This window comes from Sorex fumeus, unplaced genomic scaffold, assembly GCF_029834395.1.
Source record: "Sorex fumeus unplaced genomic scaffold, SorFum_2.1 ptg000264l, whole genome shotgun sequence".
Classification (NCBI taxonomy): domain Eukaryota; kingdom Metazoa; phylum Chordata; class Mammalia; order Eulipotyphla; family Soricidae; genus Sorex; species Sorex fumeus.
Genome location: NW_026606321.1, coordinates 5,233,915 through 5,247,419, shown reverse-complemented (window position 1 = coordinate 5,247,419; position 13,505 = coordinate 5,233,915).

The window sequence follows — 13,505 nt, the reverse complement described above, 5'->3', positions numbered from 1 at the left end:
ATTCCTATCACTAGCTGAAATCCTTCTTCTTCCCAGATTCTACCCCCCACCCCCCACCCCAGAGGGAACTCTGCTGCTCAGAAAATCTATCTAAAACTCTTATTTTGGTCCTGTCTGTAAACAGGACTTTGCTGTTGATCACATATGAGTGGAACTGAGGCCTGGAGGGAGAAGTCTCAGTGTTGTCAATAAGACAAAACTATTGCTCCAGGTTTTCTCAACAATAACTGGGTCTTATTGGCAAAGTTAAGACTTGTGCTCTGTGACAATAAATGATCTTTCCATGAGCTCTTCAGTATATAACAAAGCTTGTAAAAATGCTACTGATGTTCATAAAACATAATATCTTCCTATTTGGATGTCGGGAGAGACTTAGATAATCAAAAACACCACTTATCTCAGGGCCAGAGAGATAGTATATAGCTGGTAAGGCACTTGCTTTGTACCCAGTCAGCTCAAGTTTGATCCCAGCGCAACTGATGTTCCCCCAAGTCCTTCAAGGAGTGATTCCTGAGCACAGAACTAGGATTAATCCCTTAGCACAACCACATATGGCAAAACAACAGTCATTAATCCAATAATATTTATTTTTTGTCAACCTCAGGCCTAGCACTAGGCTCACAGACAAAATCGTCACCTGCAATGAGACTGGCAGATGTTCACTAGCCCTTCACCACCACTGCCAGACACAGCCATAAGCATTTCCCCTCATCCTTGCAGTTCTGTGTCCACCCACTAAACACCAGCTACTTGAAAGGGCAGGAGTGATTGGAGGCTCCCAAGTAAGTTTTATGAGAAACCCTGTAATTGTGGTAGGTAAGTGTGGTAGGGCTGGTATCTTGCTTTAAATGCAGAGGAGAATAAAATTGGTCGAGATAAGTACCAGGAGGTACAGCTTGGAAGCTGGCAGCAGATGCTGGGGGGAAAGGCAGCTCAGATAGAGAAGGAAACACCAAGTAAAGGGTGTTTGGAGAGCTTGTTCAGGATGCAAGATGCGTGCTGAAAGTAGAATATAGACCAAACACACGATGGCCACTCAATACCTCTATTGCAAACCACAACACCCTAAAGAAAAGAGAGAGCAAAAGGGAATGCCCTGCCACAGACGTGGGGCAGTGGGGGAGGGGTGAGGAGGGTGGGAGGACTACTGGGTTCATTGGTGGTGGAGGATGGGCACTGGTGAAGGGATGGGTACTCAATCATTGTACAACTGAAACCCAGCATGAAAGTTTGCAAATCTACTACTGTACCTCATGGTGTTTCACTAATAAAAAAAAATTTTTGAATAATAGCCACTATAGAAAATAGAATGGAGAAGGGGCCATGATTTAGGGAGCTGGTCCTGCAGAGCCAGTGAGATGTTGGTTTAGAGATGTTGGTTTAGATGTTAGTTCACTTCTCACTGGAGTCAGTGAGAAGTTGAAACAGTTGGAACAAGGAATAAGGGCGGACCAACAGAAAATAAAGTGGACTGAAATTGACCTTGGAGCTGGAAATGGCAGGACTTGTTGATGGCTTGCAATGGACAGGGGTGTGAGGGAAGCACTCGAAGATACTTTGTGGGTGCCTGGCTGAGAGATGTAGTAGTGAAGAGAAAAGGTGCAGGAGAACGGCGTCCATCTGAGAGTCGCACACAGGATGTGCCAATACACAGTTAGATACAGACTCCATGCACACACGCTATGCAGATGGCAGCTCATGGGGGATCCCTGGAAGGTGCACGGGTGGGACAATGGGGCCAACTGCAGCAACACACGAGAAGGGAAAGGCAGAAGAGTCTGTCACCGTTTCTAAACTTAGTGCCATCAGAACAGTTTTCGATCTATGTCAATGAACAGACAGCAGCGGCTTCCCATGGCCTCTGCCTCTCTCCAGTCCCAGCATTACTCATCAGGGCGGAATGCTTCTTCCAGAGGGTGACTCTTCAGGGACACACACCATCGCCCATAGTCCATAGTTGACATTGAGGGTCACTCTTGATGTTGTACATGCCACAGTTTTGATTTTAGGTTTTGGGGGGGTTTGTTTAGGTTTGGGGGCTTGGAGGATTTTTTTACCTTATTTGGGCCACATCTAATGGTGCTCAGAGGTTACTCCTGGCTCTGCACTCAGGAATTATTTCTGGTGGTGCCTGGGAGACCATCTGGGATGCCAGGAATTGAACCCGGGTTGACCATGTGCAAGGCAAATACCCTACCCACTGTAATATTGACCCAGCCCTACTACAAGATGATTTTTTTTGTTTGGTTTGGTTTTGTGGGGTTTTTTAAAATGTCTAGTGCAGGGGCTGGAGCAATAGCACAGTGGGTAGGGCGTTTGCCTTGCACGCGACCAACCCAGGTTGAATTCCCAGCATCCCATATGGTCCCTTGAGCACCGCCAGGAGTGATTCCTGAGTGCAAAGCCAGGAGTAAGCCCTGAGCATCGCCGGGTGTGACCCAAAGAGAAAAAAATGTCTAGTGCATGTATCTACATTATAGTCTCAAACAGGATGGGGTCAAAGAAATAGTACAGCAGGGAAGGTGCTTACTTTGCACAGGACTGACCTGGATTCAATCCCTTGCATCCCATATGATCCACCCCCCACCCAGCACTACTAGAAGTTATCCCGAAATCCAGAGCCAGTTATAAGTTCTGAGTATCACCAGGTGTAGCCTCCCCAAAAACAAAAATTGATTTTAATAAAATTTATTTTAGAAAAACCAGGACAATCTCACTGTCCTTCAAATCTGTAGACTCACCACTTTGAGAGGGTTATTATATTCTTGGATTTCTGTTGCATGTCTATAATTTCTTCTTTGGTATTCTTTGGTCATAGAGTGTTTGCAAACGGTGGTGACCCACCTTCTCTGCATGTGTGGAACATTTGTCACTGAATTTAGGACCCATATAGACACTCAGAAAATTCTTCTCAAGATTCTTAACACAATGCAAAGACCCTTTTTCCAAATAAAGTCACCTTCACCAGATTCCTAGGAGCAGGATATGAACATAAGACTTTTGGGTGACAATTCAACCCACAAGTTACTTAGACTTTTCTGCTGAGTGTTAGACCAAGCTGGCCTCCTCCACCGAGTGGGAAAGAAATGAGTAGTCTGGACACCGAGCATGAGGGAGATCACAGGCCTTTCTGGGATTCCTTCTAGGATGGAGCTGGCAGGAAGGGCAGATGTGACCCAGAGAGGATGAAGACAGGCTCCCTTAGTCTTGTTACTAAATTTCATGCATAAAGACTTGTTCTAAACCTAAGGATCTCTGAGTGTCTCAAAGTGCATAAAAGACAGTGAAACCCTGTTGGATTACAGTTGTAGGCATTTTAAAGGACAAACACTGGTTTGTCCTTTCTCCAACCGCAGGGAGCTTAGGTTTATTAGTTCTTCTCACCACAGTGCTCCTGAGGCACACTCAATTCTATCAGGCACTTTCCATGCTCTGGGTTTATCTTTAACCTCTCATTTGTGTTACAAAAAAGGCTGGGCCAGTAGACATTCTACAACGAATGAAGGTCCCTTTCTCCCTGCATCTGCATCAGTATTGGTTGTTTATGTTCCTTTGTGATATGTGGTATGAGATGAAATCTCATTGTTGTTTTGATTTGCACCTCTCTGATGATTAGTGATATAGAGCAATTTTTCCTGTGCCTTTTGGCCATTTTTATTTCTTCTTTGAGAAAGTTTCTATTCATTTCTTCTCCCCATTTTTGATGGTTCTTTTTTTTTGTTAAAGTTCTGCCAGTGCCTTATATATCTTAGATATTAATACCTTATCAGATGGGTATTGGTAAATAATTTTTCCCATTCCGTGGGCTGTCTTTGTATCTTGGTCACTGTTTCTTTTGAGGTGCAGAAGCTTCTTAGTTTAATGCAGTTCCATTTATCTTTGCTTCCACTTGCTTTGTCAATGGTGCTTCAATCTTTGAAGATGCCTTTAACTTCAATGTCATGGAAGGTTCCACCTACATTTTCCTCCATGAAGCTTGTGGATTCAAGTTTGATATTAAGGCCTTTAATCTGTTTTGATCTGACTTTTGTGCCTGGCATTAGAAAGAGGTCTGAGAGGTGATTTTTTGCATGTAGCTGCCAGTATTCCCATCCCCACCTGTTGAAGAGGCTTTCGTTAAATAATAGTATTTGTTCATACTCGCTCCCATTCTGGTCTCAGGCACACTCAGGTGTATTTTCCTTAACTTAATAAAATGGTGAATTACTTCCTCTTGAAAATTCTTCTTAAAAGATGATTGCTTCTGAAAGCATGAAATTGTAATTGGCTACCGCCATCACCATTCAATTTTTATCAAAATGCCCCTGGGAATCATTTGTTTGGATTTTTATAGAAAAGACTTTTTGCTTTGCTATAGCAAGATCCTTTGTTCCAGAGATTGCTCCATGCAGGAGGAAACCTCAAAACCATTACCTTGAGGTCTAATTGGAAATGTTTTAAGACACAACAACTTTGCAATGAAAATAAATGTGTAAAAAATACAATTCCAGTATAACTACTAAAACACCAACACAGTAATGCAAGAAATGGTCGTCTTGTTAGGACTCCTGAATTGTGATTAAATAAAGTCTAGCCTGGAGAAAGGAGAGGGGGAGGTGGTCAAAGGGGAGATTCAGGCCCTTCAGAGGCCCTAGAAATTGAATAAGCTTGTTCGTTTCATCCTCCATTCACCTTAACACAGGGGCGACAACCAGAATTGCTCCCCCCACAGCCAGAAAAGGTTTCCCATAGCGTTGTTCATCTTGTCCTGGCTGGGGTTTTACTTTTACTTTTTTTCAGACTTACCAGAAAAATCAAAATAGAGAGAGAGAGAGAGAGAGAGAACAGATTTGATTCTAGAGAGCAAAATTATTTAAAAAAAAAACAGTGTGAAGAGGGTAAGATTAGTACATGTGTGGATCCAGATATGCTTTGGAATGAAGGAACAGGAGCTGTTGGAGGGGGCAGGTGGATGGGAGAAATAAGGAAGGCCAGGTGCTCTGCAGATGAGCAAACACTTCACCTGCATTCAGCACCCCAACGCCCGTTTCCCATTCTCCACCTTAGATGCATGAGCCACCTCATGGTCACTGGGGAGTACAGAGGTCTGGGCAGAGTGACAGAATATACTCTGGTAAGAACTCTATGATGTAATGCCCCAAAGTAGAGAATATGCGGGAAATTGTCCGCCATAGAGGCGGGGGGCTGGGGGGCTGGGAATACTGGGGACATTGGTGGTGGGGAATGTGCACTGGTGGAGAGATGGGTGTTTGATCATTGTATGAATGAAACTCAAACATGGAAGTTTTGTAACTGTAGCTCATGGTGATTCAACTTAAAAAAAAATGAACCCTATGATGGTGGCAGTGCCCGTACATTCCTACCTGGTGACTTACTGGGGCAGAGCTTCCCCACAGTCCCATTCTCTGTAAACCACCCATAGTTGGGATGTGTTTGGAAGCTTCTGGACCACTGAAGAGGAAGGTTGCATCATTGGAGATTCAGAGCAGGCTCAGAGTCACCTTGTCCTGTGGCACCACCAGTTGACTTCAAAGGACAGTTTGTAGAACGCTGATTCGCCATGCATGGGAGTGCCAACATGTGGGACCAAACACATAGACAGGAGGATTTTCTGCTTCCTGTCATCTGCACAGAACTCACCTGCCTACGGAAATTCTGGCCTTCTTGGAATCAGGGTGGGCAGCTTCCTCCCATCTCCCTGTACTTCTGGAAGCCCCGGCAGCTACATCCAAGTCCCATCACCACTGCCGCCATGTAAACTCACTGAGCAGTTAAATATGCTGGATTTTTGGAACATGTGGTTGCAGATGTGGCCAAACAACATCTTCAAACTCTACAATACTAACAACAGCATACCCGATTGAATGGAAATGTCACATAGAAGTCAACTGAGCTCCACTAACAAAACTATTAACACAGAAGGCTTCCCTAGCAACAACAGCTTAGGAACCCCTCAGACAAGGACTTAATATCCCCATCAGGAGATACAACTGTTTTCACAAATTTTCTTTCTTTTATCATTTCATTCACCATTTAGTGATAACAAGCAATATAAAATAAATTATTGTGCTATACGGCAGGCTTGAGGGGTGGTTGGGAAAATGGAGATGATGGTATAGAGAAGGTGACAGTGGGAGTGGGATTGGTGTTGGAATATTGGATACCTGTAACAAATTATTATGAATAACTTTGTAAACCACAGTGTTTAAAAATAAAGCAGAAAAATAAATAAAATGTATTGATACTCTGTTGGGGCTGGAGCCATAGCACAGTAGTAGGGCGTTTGCCTTGCACGCAGCCAACATGGCCAACCCGAGTTCGATTCCTCCACCCTTCTCAGAGAGCCTGGCAAGCTACAGACAGTATCTCGCCCGCACGGCAGAGCCTGGCAAGCTCCCCGTGACGTATTCGATATGCCAAACACAGTAACAACAAAGTCTCCAATGGAGACGTTACTGGGCCCGCTCGAGCAAATCGATGATCAACGGGAGGGCCTTTACTTTTTTTTTACTTTTGATACTCTGTTAGTCAACAAACACACAAAAAACTCATCAGCCCATCTACCCATGTCAGCCCAGCCAAGCCCTTCCCCCTGCTCCTCTGGGCTCTCCTTCTGCCTTTCCTCTTTTGTATCCTACTTCACACCTCTAAAAAGCATTGACTCTACCTCAGGCAGGTTAAAAACTGATTGTCACTGTCTGTTTCCCCTCTGACAAGCCATTTATAGTCACATAGTCACATACAGATGTTATGAACCTGTGCAGGGATTGTTCTAGGTTCTTGGAGTCATAGACGCCACACTGACCCTCAAACACCTCTTCAAAGACTCAACTCAGCAAGTCAGTTCTTGGATCCTGAGACTATTGACCTTCATTCAGTCAAAACACCACCTAGAAAACTCCAGTGACAAGATATAATTTTCTTATTATCTACTGTAATGTGACATTCACTGCTTCCTGGAGAGAACCACTTGTAAATTCTCACGAGGATGCCTGAGAGCAAGAAAGGCAGCTGTGAGAAGTGCCAAGGTGTGTGGTTGCAGGTGCCTTGCTAAGAAGTTCATAAGTTCAAATGTTAATAAATTTAAATATTTTCCCCATGACCAAAATTGGTCATGTATGGTAAGCAGGAGGACGGGAGCATTTCCTGGTGGTCAGTGGAAGAGAGAGTCTCCTAGATTTCCCAGGGAGTTCCTCAATTTAGTAGCAGTGACCTCCAAGGAGAGGAGAGAGGAGGAAAGGACACCAAGAAACCCACAAACATAGCTCAGAGCAGGGAGAGGGAAGAGGACCCTCCCTCCAGCCTTCAGATAGGCCACGGCACCCCACTAGTGGACCTTTGGCCTCCATAACAGTGAGCAAATACATCGTGTTATTTTAAGCCATTAGAGATGGTGGCAATTGACCATGGGTCAGTACAGGAGTTCTGTACATATGTAGGTACTGTGACCCTTTTCCTCCACCTTATTTTGCCCAAAGGGAGAGGCACAAGAATAAGAGAATGTTGTGGCTGGAGTGATAGCACAGCGGGTAGGGCGTTTGCCTTGCACAAGGTCAACCTGGGTTCGATTCCCAGCATCCCATATGGTCCCCCAAGCACCACCAGGAGTAATTCCTGAGTGAAGAGCCAGGAGTAACCCCTGTGCATTGCCGGGTGTGACCCAAAAAGCAAAAGAAAAAAAAAAGAAAAAAAGAATAAAAGAATGTTTCTTAAACTTAGTTCAAATGGCCAAAATATGTCAAGGAAGTTTGACAGGTTCAAAGTTTGGATATTCCACAGTAACTTTACCTATCATAAGATAAAGATCGAGATTCATTTTTATTTTTTTCTAGATGCTTGACCTTTTTCTTTAATAAGAAATCAATAATTAGTCACATGAGGGGATATCTGTAGCTACTTACTAAAGCATACAGAGAAGTCAGTGCCATCCGTGTGTTAGTGATAAATCATATTAGGGAAGGACACAGGACATTTGCATGACAAGGCTATTTAGCTGTTAGCACCGGAGGAACTAGAGCCAATTTTAGCACATTTAGAATTTGGCGAATTGCCAGCTTCACCCAGCTCTTATGCTTCTTGTCTGTTCTTTATTATCTTTAACACATATGATCTAGTCACTTTTGAGTTAACCTTAGTGTCTTACATGAAAGAAAGAAGTGCTATATTACATTTCTTTGCAAATGAATATCTCCAATTGTTAAAATTCTGGATTTATGATTACTTTTCCCAAGGTAATATCTGTGTCTTATTAATCCTTTGCCCCCAATTAACTTCAGCAATATCTTTATTTTTCAAGTAATAGAATCTAGGGATGTGATGACCATGCATAACTTTCTTCCAAAGTGTATGCTGAGAACATTTAGGCAAACTCTCTCGCTCGCTCGCTTGCTCACTCCCTCTCTCTCTCACTCCCTCTCTCTCTCTCACACACACTCACACTTAGGTTAATACACAGAGTTCCACAATATTCTCCAATATCGGGTAAACACTGCAGAGAATAGATGGGTGTCTCTAGACCAGGTGATCCATGGGTTCTAGACTCTTCCAATTGTCTCAAGACACAGTTATTTGCCCCCAGGATGCTTTCTCTGGACCAGAATCTGCCCATCAACTGTAATAAACAAGTGACTTACACTGTTTCTACATCTCCCTTTGCTCCTCTTTGGGAATACAAAGCAAAGAAAAAGGAAAAGTAAATTTCATTAATAAAAGTCAAGGACTGCTAAAGTCATGAAATCAATAAATTTACATGGAAAGTTTCCACATCTCAAACAGATTCCACTATGTGTTACAAGTTCTTAAGGTGTACATTTCCTACAATCTACACTTCTAGAACTTAATCCAAGGGAAATATCAGCAAAGTGCAGGACATATACCAGGGTGTCAATGCAAGTGGTGATGACATATTGAAAATGAAGAAAGCTCGAAGCTCATCTATCAGTCAGCTTTATAAACTCATCATTAAACCTTGGAAGAGAGCAACTCGCCACAAAAATTCATGGATACATTGGTCTCCTTTTGAGGCATCTTCAGGAGGGGAAACTTCAAGTCCCTACCCTAATGAAGCCCTAACAGCTGTACTCATTTCCCATGCCAAGGGCCACACTCCACCGCCTCAACACTAAGCTCCACAGAGATGCCAACTGCCAAAACCTTCAGGCACACCAGTTTTTTGTCTGAGAACTCTGGGGTTTCTTGGAATGGGGGTGAGCAGCCTCCCTCTACCGCCCACACTTTCAGAAGTTCTGGCAGCTATGCCCATACCCACAACTACCACCATGTCAGCTCATGCCTAGTTAAATACTCTGGATTTTCTGGGATTCACAGTCACATTTGCAGTCACATGACATTTCCAAACTCTACAATACTGACATTCAAGTAAGAGCACATAAAATTAGGTGGGAATGTCATATAGCAGCAAACTAAGCTCAATAAACAAAAAGATTTACACAGAAGTTTCAACTAGAAACAACAGCATAGTAGACCCTCAGACTAGAACTTAATGTTCCCCCCACCCCATGGTGAGATAACAACATTCATAACTTTTCTTTTAGTGAAGTATTTTTTTGGTAATTTCTTTAGACATTTTGTTGTAACAAGCAAAATAAAATGAATTTGTTTGGGCCTGCCAAGGGGGCAGATTTGAGGGTGGTTGGGAAAATGGCAACAATGGTGGAGGGAAGGTCACACTGGTTATTGGATTGATCTTGGAATATTGGATACATGTAACAAATGCATCTTGAAAAGTTTTGTAAACCATAGTATTTAAATAAAGTGGAAAAATTAAGGGAATAAAGCTCTGGGAATAATAAGGGTTCTCCATTCTCCCACAAAACCATTCAAGGTTTCTACCTTGTAAAGCCAGCACCCTGGGGCTCCCTTTCAGGAACTCACCACACCTGTGTCCCAATACTTCCCCAAGGGCCTTGTAATAAAGAACGAGAATCCTGCTGAGATAGGTGCTTTGAGTCTTTTCTGCTTTCTCACTGACCTGACACCAACTTCTTTTACTGTGATTCAACTTGGAAAGTCCCAAGAGTTTGAGTAGACACCAACAGGTAAGGGAAATGTCCTCCACAATACCACACTCACTTTAGATGCCAGCTGCCAGGATAGGGAGCTGCCCATATTTCTGACCCATTGGCTATGAGCTTGCGCGTCCCCAACAACCCCCGCCAGTTTACTTGCAGAAGCAAGTGACAGAACATCCTGAGAGCACTATAATTATCACCATTTCACTGTAAGGGACTTCATTCCAGGGCCAGCCAGATGTCAGTGACACATAGAGCCAGTGTCCCCAGTATCCTCATTTCAAAGACTGGAGGAGATGCTGCATGGAGCATGGGGATTAAAAGAAAAAGAGAAAGGAGTTGCAAAAGGGATCTTGGGAAGTGATTGGGGTATATGGATCATAGTAAGGAGTTGGGGTTTTATCTCAAGATTTTCATTTCATTTCATCATCCTGTTATTTGTCGATTGCCTCGAGTAGGCCCCAGTAACGTCTCTTTCATCCTAGCACTGAGATTATATTCAAGGCTCTTTAGGAGAATGAGACCCATCATTGTTACTTGTATTTGGCATATTTGGTATGCCACGGGGAGTTTGCCAGACTCTGCCCTGTGGGCAGGCTACATTTGATAGCCTGCAAGTTTGTCCAAAGTAGGAATGAGACAATAAGATGTCATAAAAAAAAAAAAGTTCTGATAAGAAGTCGCGCGGCCGCAAATGCAGATGCGCGGTTCCGGAATCTGGATTTTATAGTCTCTGAGTCTTGGCCGCTGATGGGATTACATGGCACCAGGGGGCCAGGTGGTGGGTGTGACCCCGCCTACTGGAATTTGGAGGATCTGGGTGGAAGATGCTTGACTCCAATTCGAGTAGGCTTGGAGGTCTCGGCCCCAGAACCCGCGTGGCTTTGTCCCTCTGCCAGTACCTTCATGTGTGCGGAGAGTGGTCTCAGCATGGTGGTGGCTAGTCCTGGAGGTCTTCGGCTGCCGAAGCCCTGGTCGGGGCGGGGAGGAAAGCTCAACCCGCTCCCCTCCAAGGGGCCCCGGGAAGGAACACCCAGGCGCGGGGGCAGAAGACTGCACTGTTCTCGTCCGGGATCTGGATTTTATTCTATAAAATCTCAAGATTAATGGAGAGTTATTGAGAGATTTTAAGCAGAGATTTGAGCTATTGGATCCTGACAACATGATCAAATTTATGTCTTAAAATTTAACTCTAACACAGAGAAATGGACTAAAGGAAATCAAAAAATAATTTTGGGAGTCAAATTTGATTATTGAGATAATAACTCAACTTTATAGTGGTGTGGACGTGGAGAGAAGTGGATGGTTCTTGGGAAGCATAAGCAAGGCTTATCAGTTGATTGGATAGAGGCCCTCTGTAAGAGGGGGCTCAAGATTGACATACAATTTTGCAGCTTAAACTAACTGGTGGTGCAGCATTTTTTAGAAAACAATATGAAGGATCCAGTTGAATAACAAGGGAAAACAGATGTAAGAAGGTGGAGCGTGAGATCTATTAAATATAAGCCCAGTTTCATGAATTTCATTATTTTATCTTCATAAAGTATCAACATCTCTCAGAAAAGCTGCTGTTTGGGTTACCAGACCACATCTTCAGATTTTCATTGACACAAAGGATCTTCCAATTTTAAGAATCAGGCAAGAGCCTTTAAATAAAGAATATATATTTGCCAAATATGTAAGCTGTCTCCTTGCACTTAAAGGTGATATTAACCACTTTCCTAAAGATCCTATCCATTTAACATTTTAGTCAATTCATTACTGTTCTATAATAAGTACAAGTACCCTCTTTTTGGCAAACACAAACATATTTGGAAACTTCAGCCTGAACACTTAATTCTACTCTTACAAAGATTAAATCTCCACAAAATGATTATTACCACCACAATTCTCTCCATTTTCTGTATTCAACCTTGATTAAATAATGGGAAACAGTTGGATGTAATGAGTTGCCTGAAATTGTCAACAGTCAGAGAACTTCACCCCTAGTTCCCTGACGTCCATGGCACACAGCCTGGCTACACTCTGATTAATTCACGGATATGAAGCTAATCTATAACTAAGTTCCAGCAGAAACATTTAATATTGCTTGTCATAACCAGAAAATGATAGAGCATACTGAAATAGTTACAACCAATTTTCATAATCAAAAAGCATTGTGCTATATTAGCCAAAACATTAGTCACAGGATTAGAATCCTTTCTCCTTTGAATAGTGTAATCCTCTTAAAAATAGCTCAAAGTAATCGGGTTAGTTTCACTCAAGTTTAGAGTAAGCTGTCATTTTTATAAAGGAATTTCAGGAAAGATCAAAGAGTTTCTAACATTCTCTATGCTGATGAAACATTGAGCAAAATAAATGGCTTACAAGGCCCTTACACAATTGATTTAGGCTAAAATATCCTAATAGAGATACATTTGCCATCACAAATTGATTTGTACTATTAAGGGTTTCTACTGTGGAAACAAATTCTGAGTACTGGTTTTCTAAAAGATGTGGCAATAACAGGAAAATGCAAAGGGGAATCATCTTTCCAAGCGCCCTATTTTCTAACCATATTTAAATCAAAGCCCCTTTAAACAACATTGTAAAGTAGGTGATGACTAACCAGAGGGTCTGTTTTGTGTGTTTCTGGGTAGGCAAGAATCCTCTCCCAGTAAATACTTGCAACTTTCTTGTAGGAGACCCCATGGGAAAAGCTACTATAAAAAAAAAATGGGGGCAGGGGGAGGCTCTCAGAGCTGGAGAGAAAGCACAGAGATTAAGGTCCCCGACTCTCACACAGCTAAACCATATGATTCCCAGTGGTGCCTGTCCCTAGAGCTGGGAGTAACCCCAAGTACTGTCAGGTGTGGTACAAACTCCCCTCTCCCAAAAAACCAACAAGAAGCAAAAGGACTACTTATATGACTAAAAAAAAACAGTAGAGACCTTGAGAATCCCAACACTGAACCATCCAAAATTGAAAACTTGGAAAGCCAGTTCCAGTCAGTTATTGGAGCATGCTCGGAGAAAAAAATTCCTGATCCTGTTTCACTTTTCTTTTCTTGAAGCCCAAAATACATATGAAAAACACATGTCCCCTCTCTGCATAATTAATACTAATGTGACATGTCACATGTGAATAAGCAGATAGCCCTTCCCTGTGTGCCTAAACCCTCCTGCTATCCCCTAATTAGCTCACTCTTCCAAATCCCTTATCCCAAAGCCTGAGGTAAACTCTTCCCTGAGAATGTCTGCACCCATGTCTCCGATGTGGACCTTTCAAAAATCTTTCTACTAATATCTTCACTGTTCTGTCCTCAGAGTCTTCAGCGAAGATAATTCCTGGTTTTTCTCATAGAGATGTCTTCTACATTCATCCTTTGAACCAGAAGGAGCTAAATCTCATTCCAACCTAAATCCCTTGGTTTCCCAGGATTCTGAATGCCATAGCTTTTATTCCTGGCCCAGCAGGTCAAAAATACATAGGTA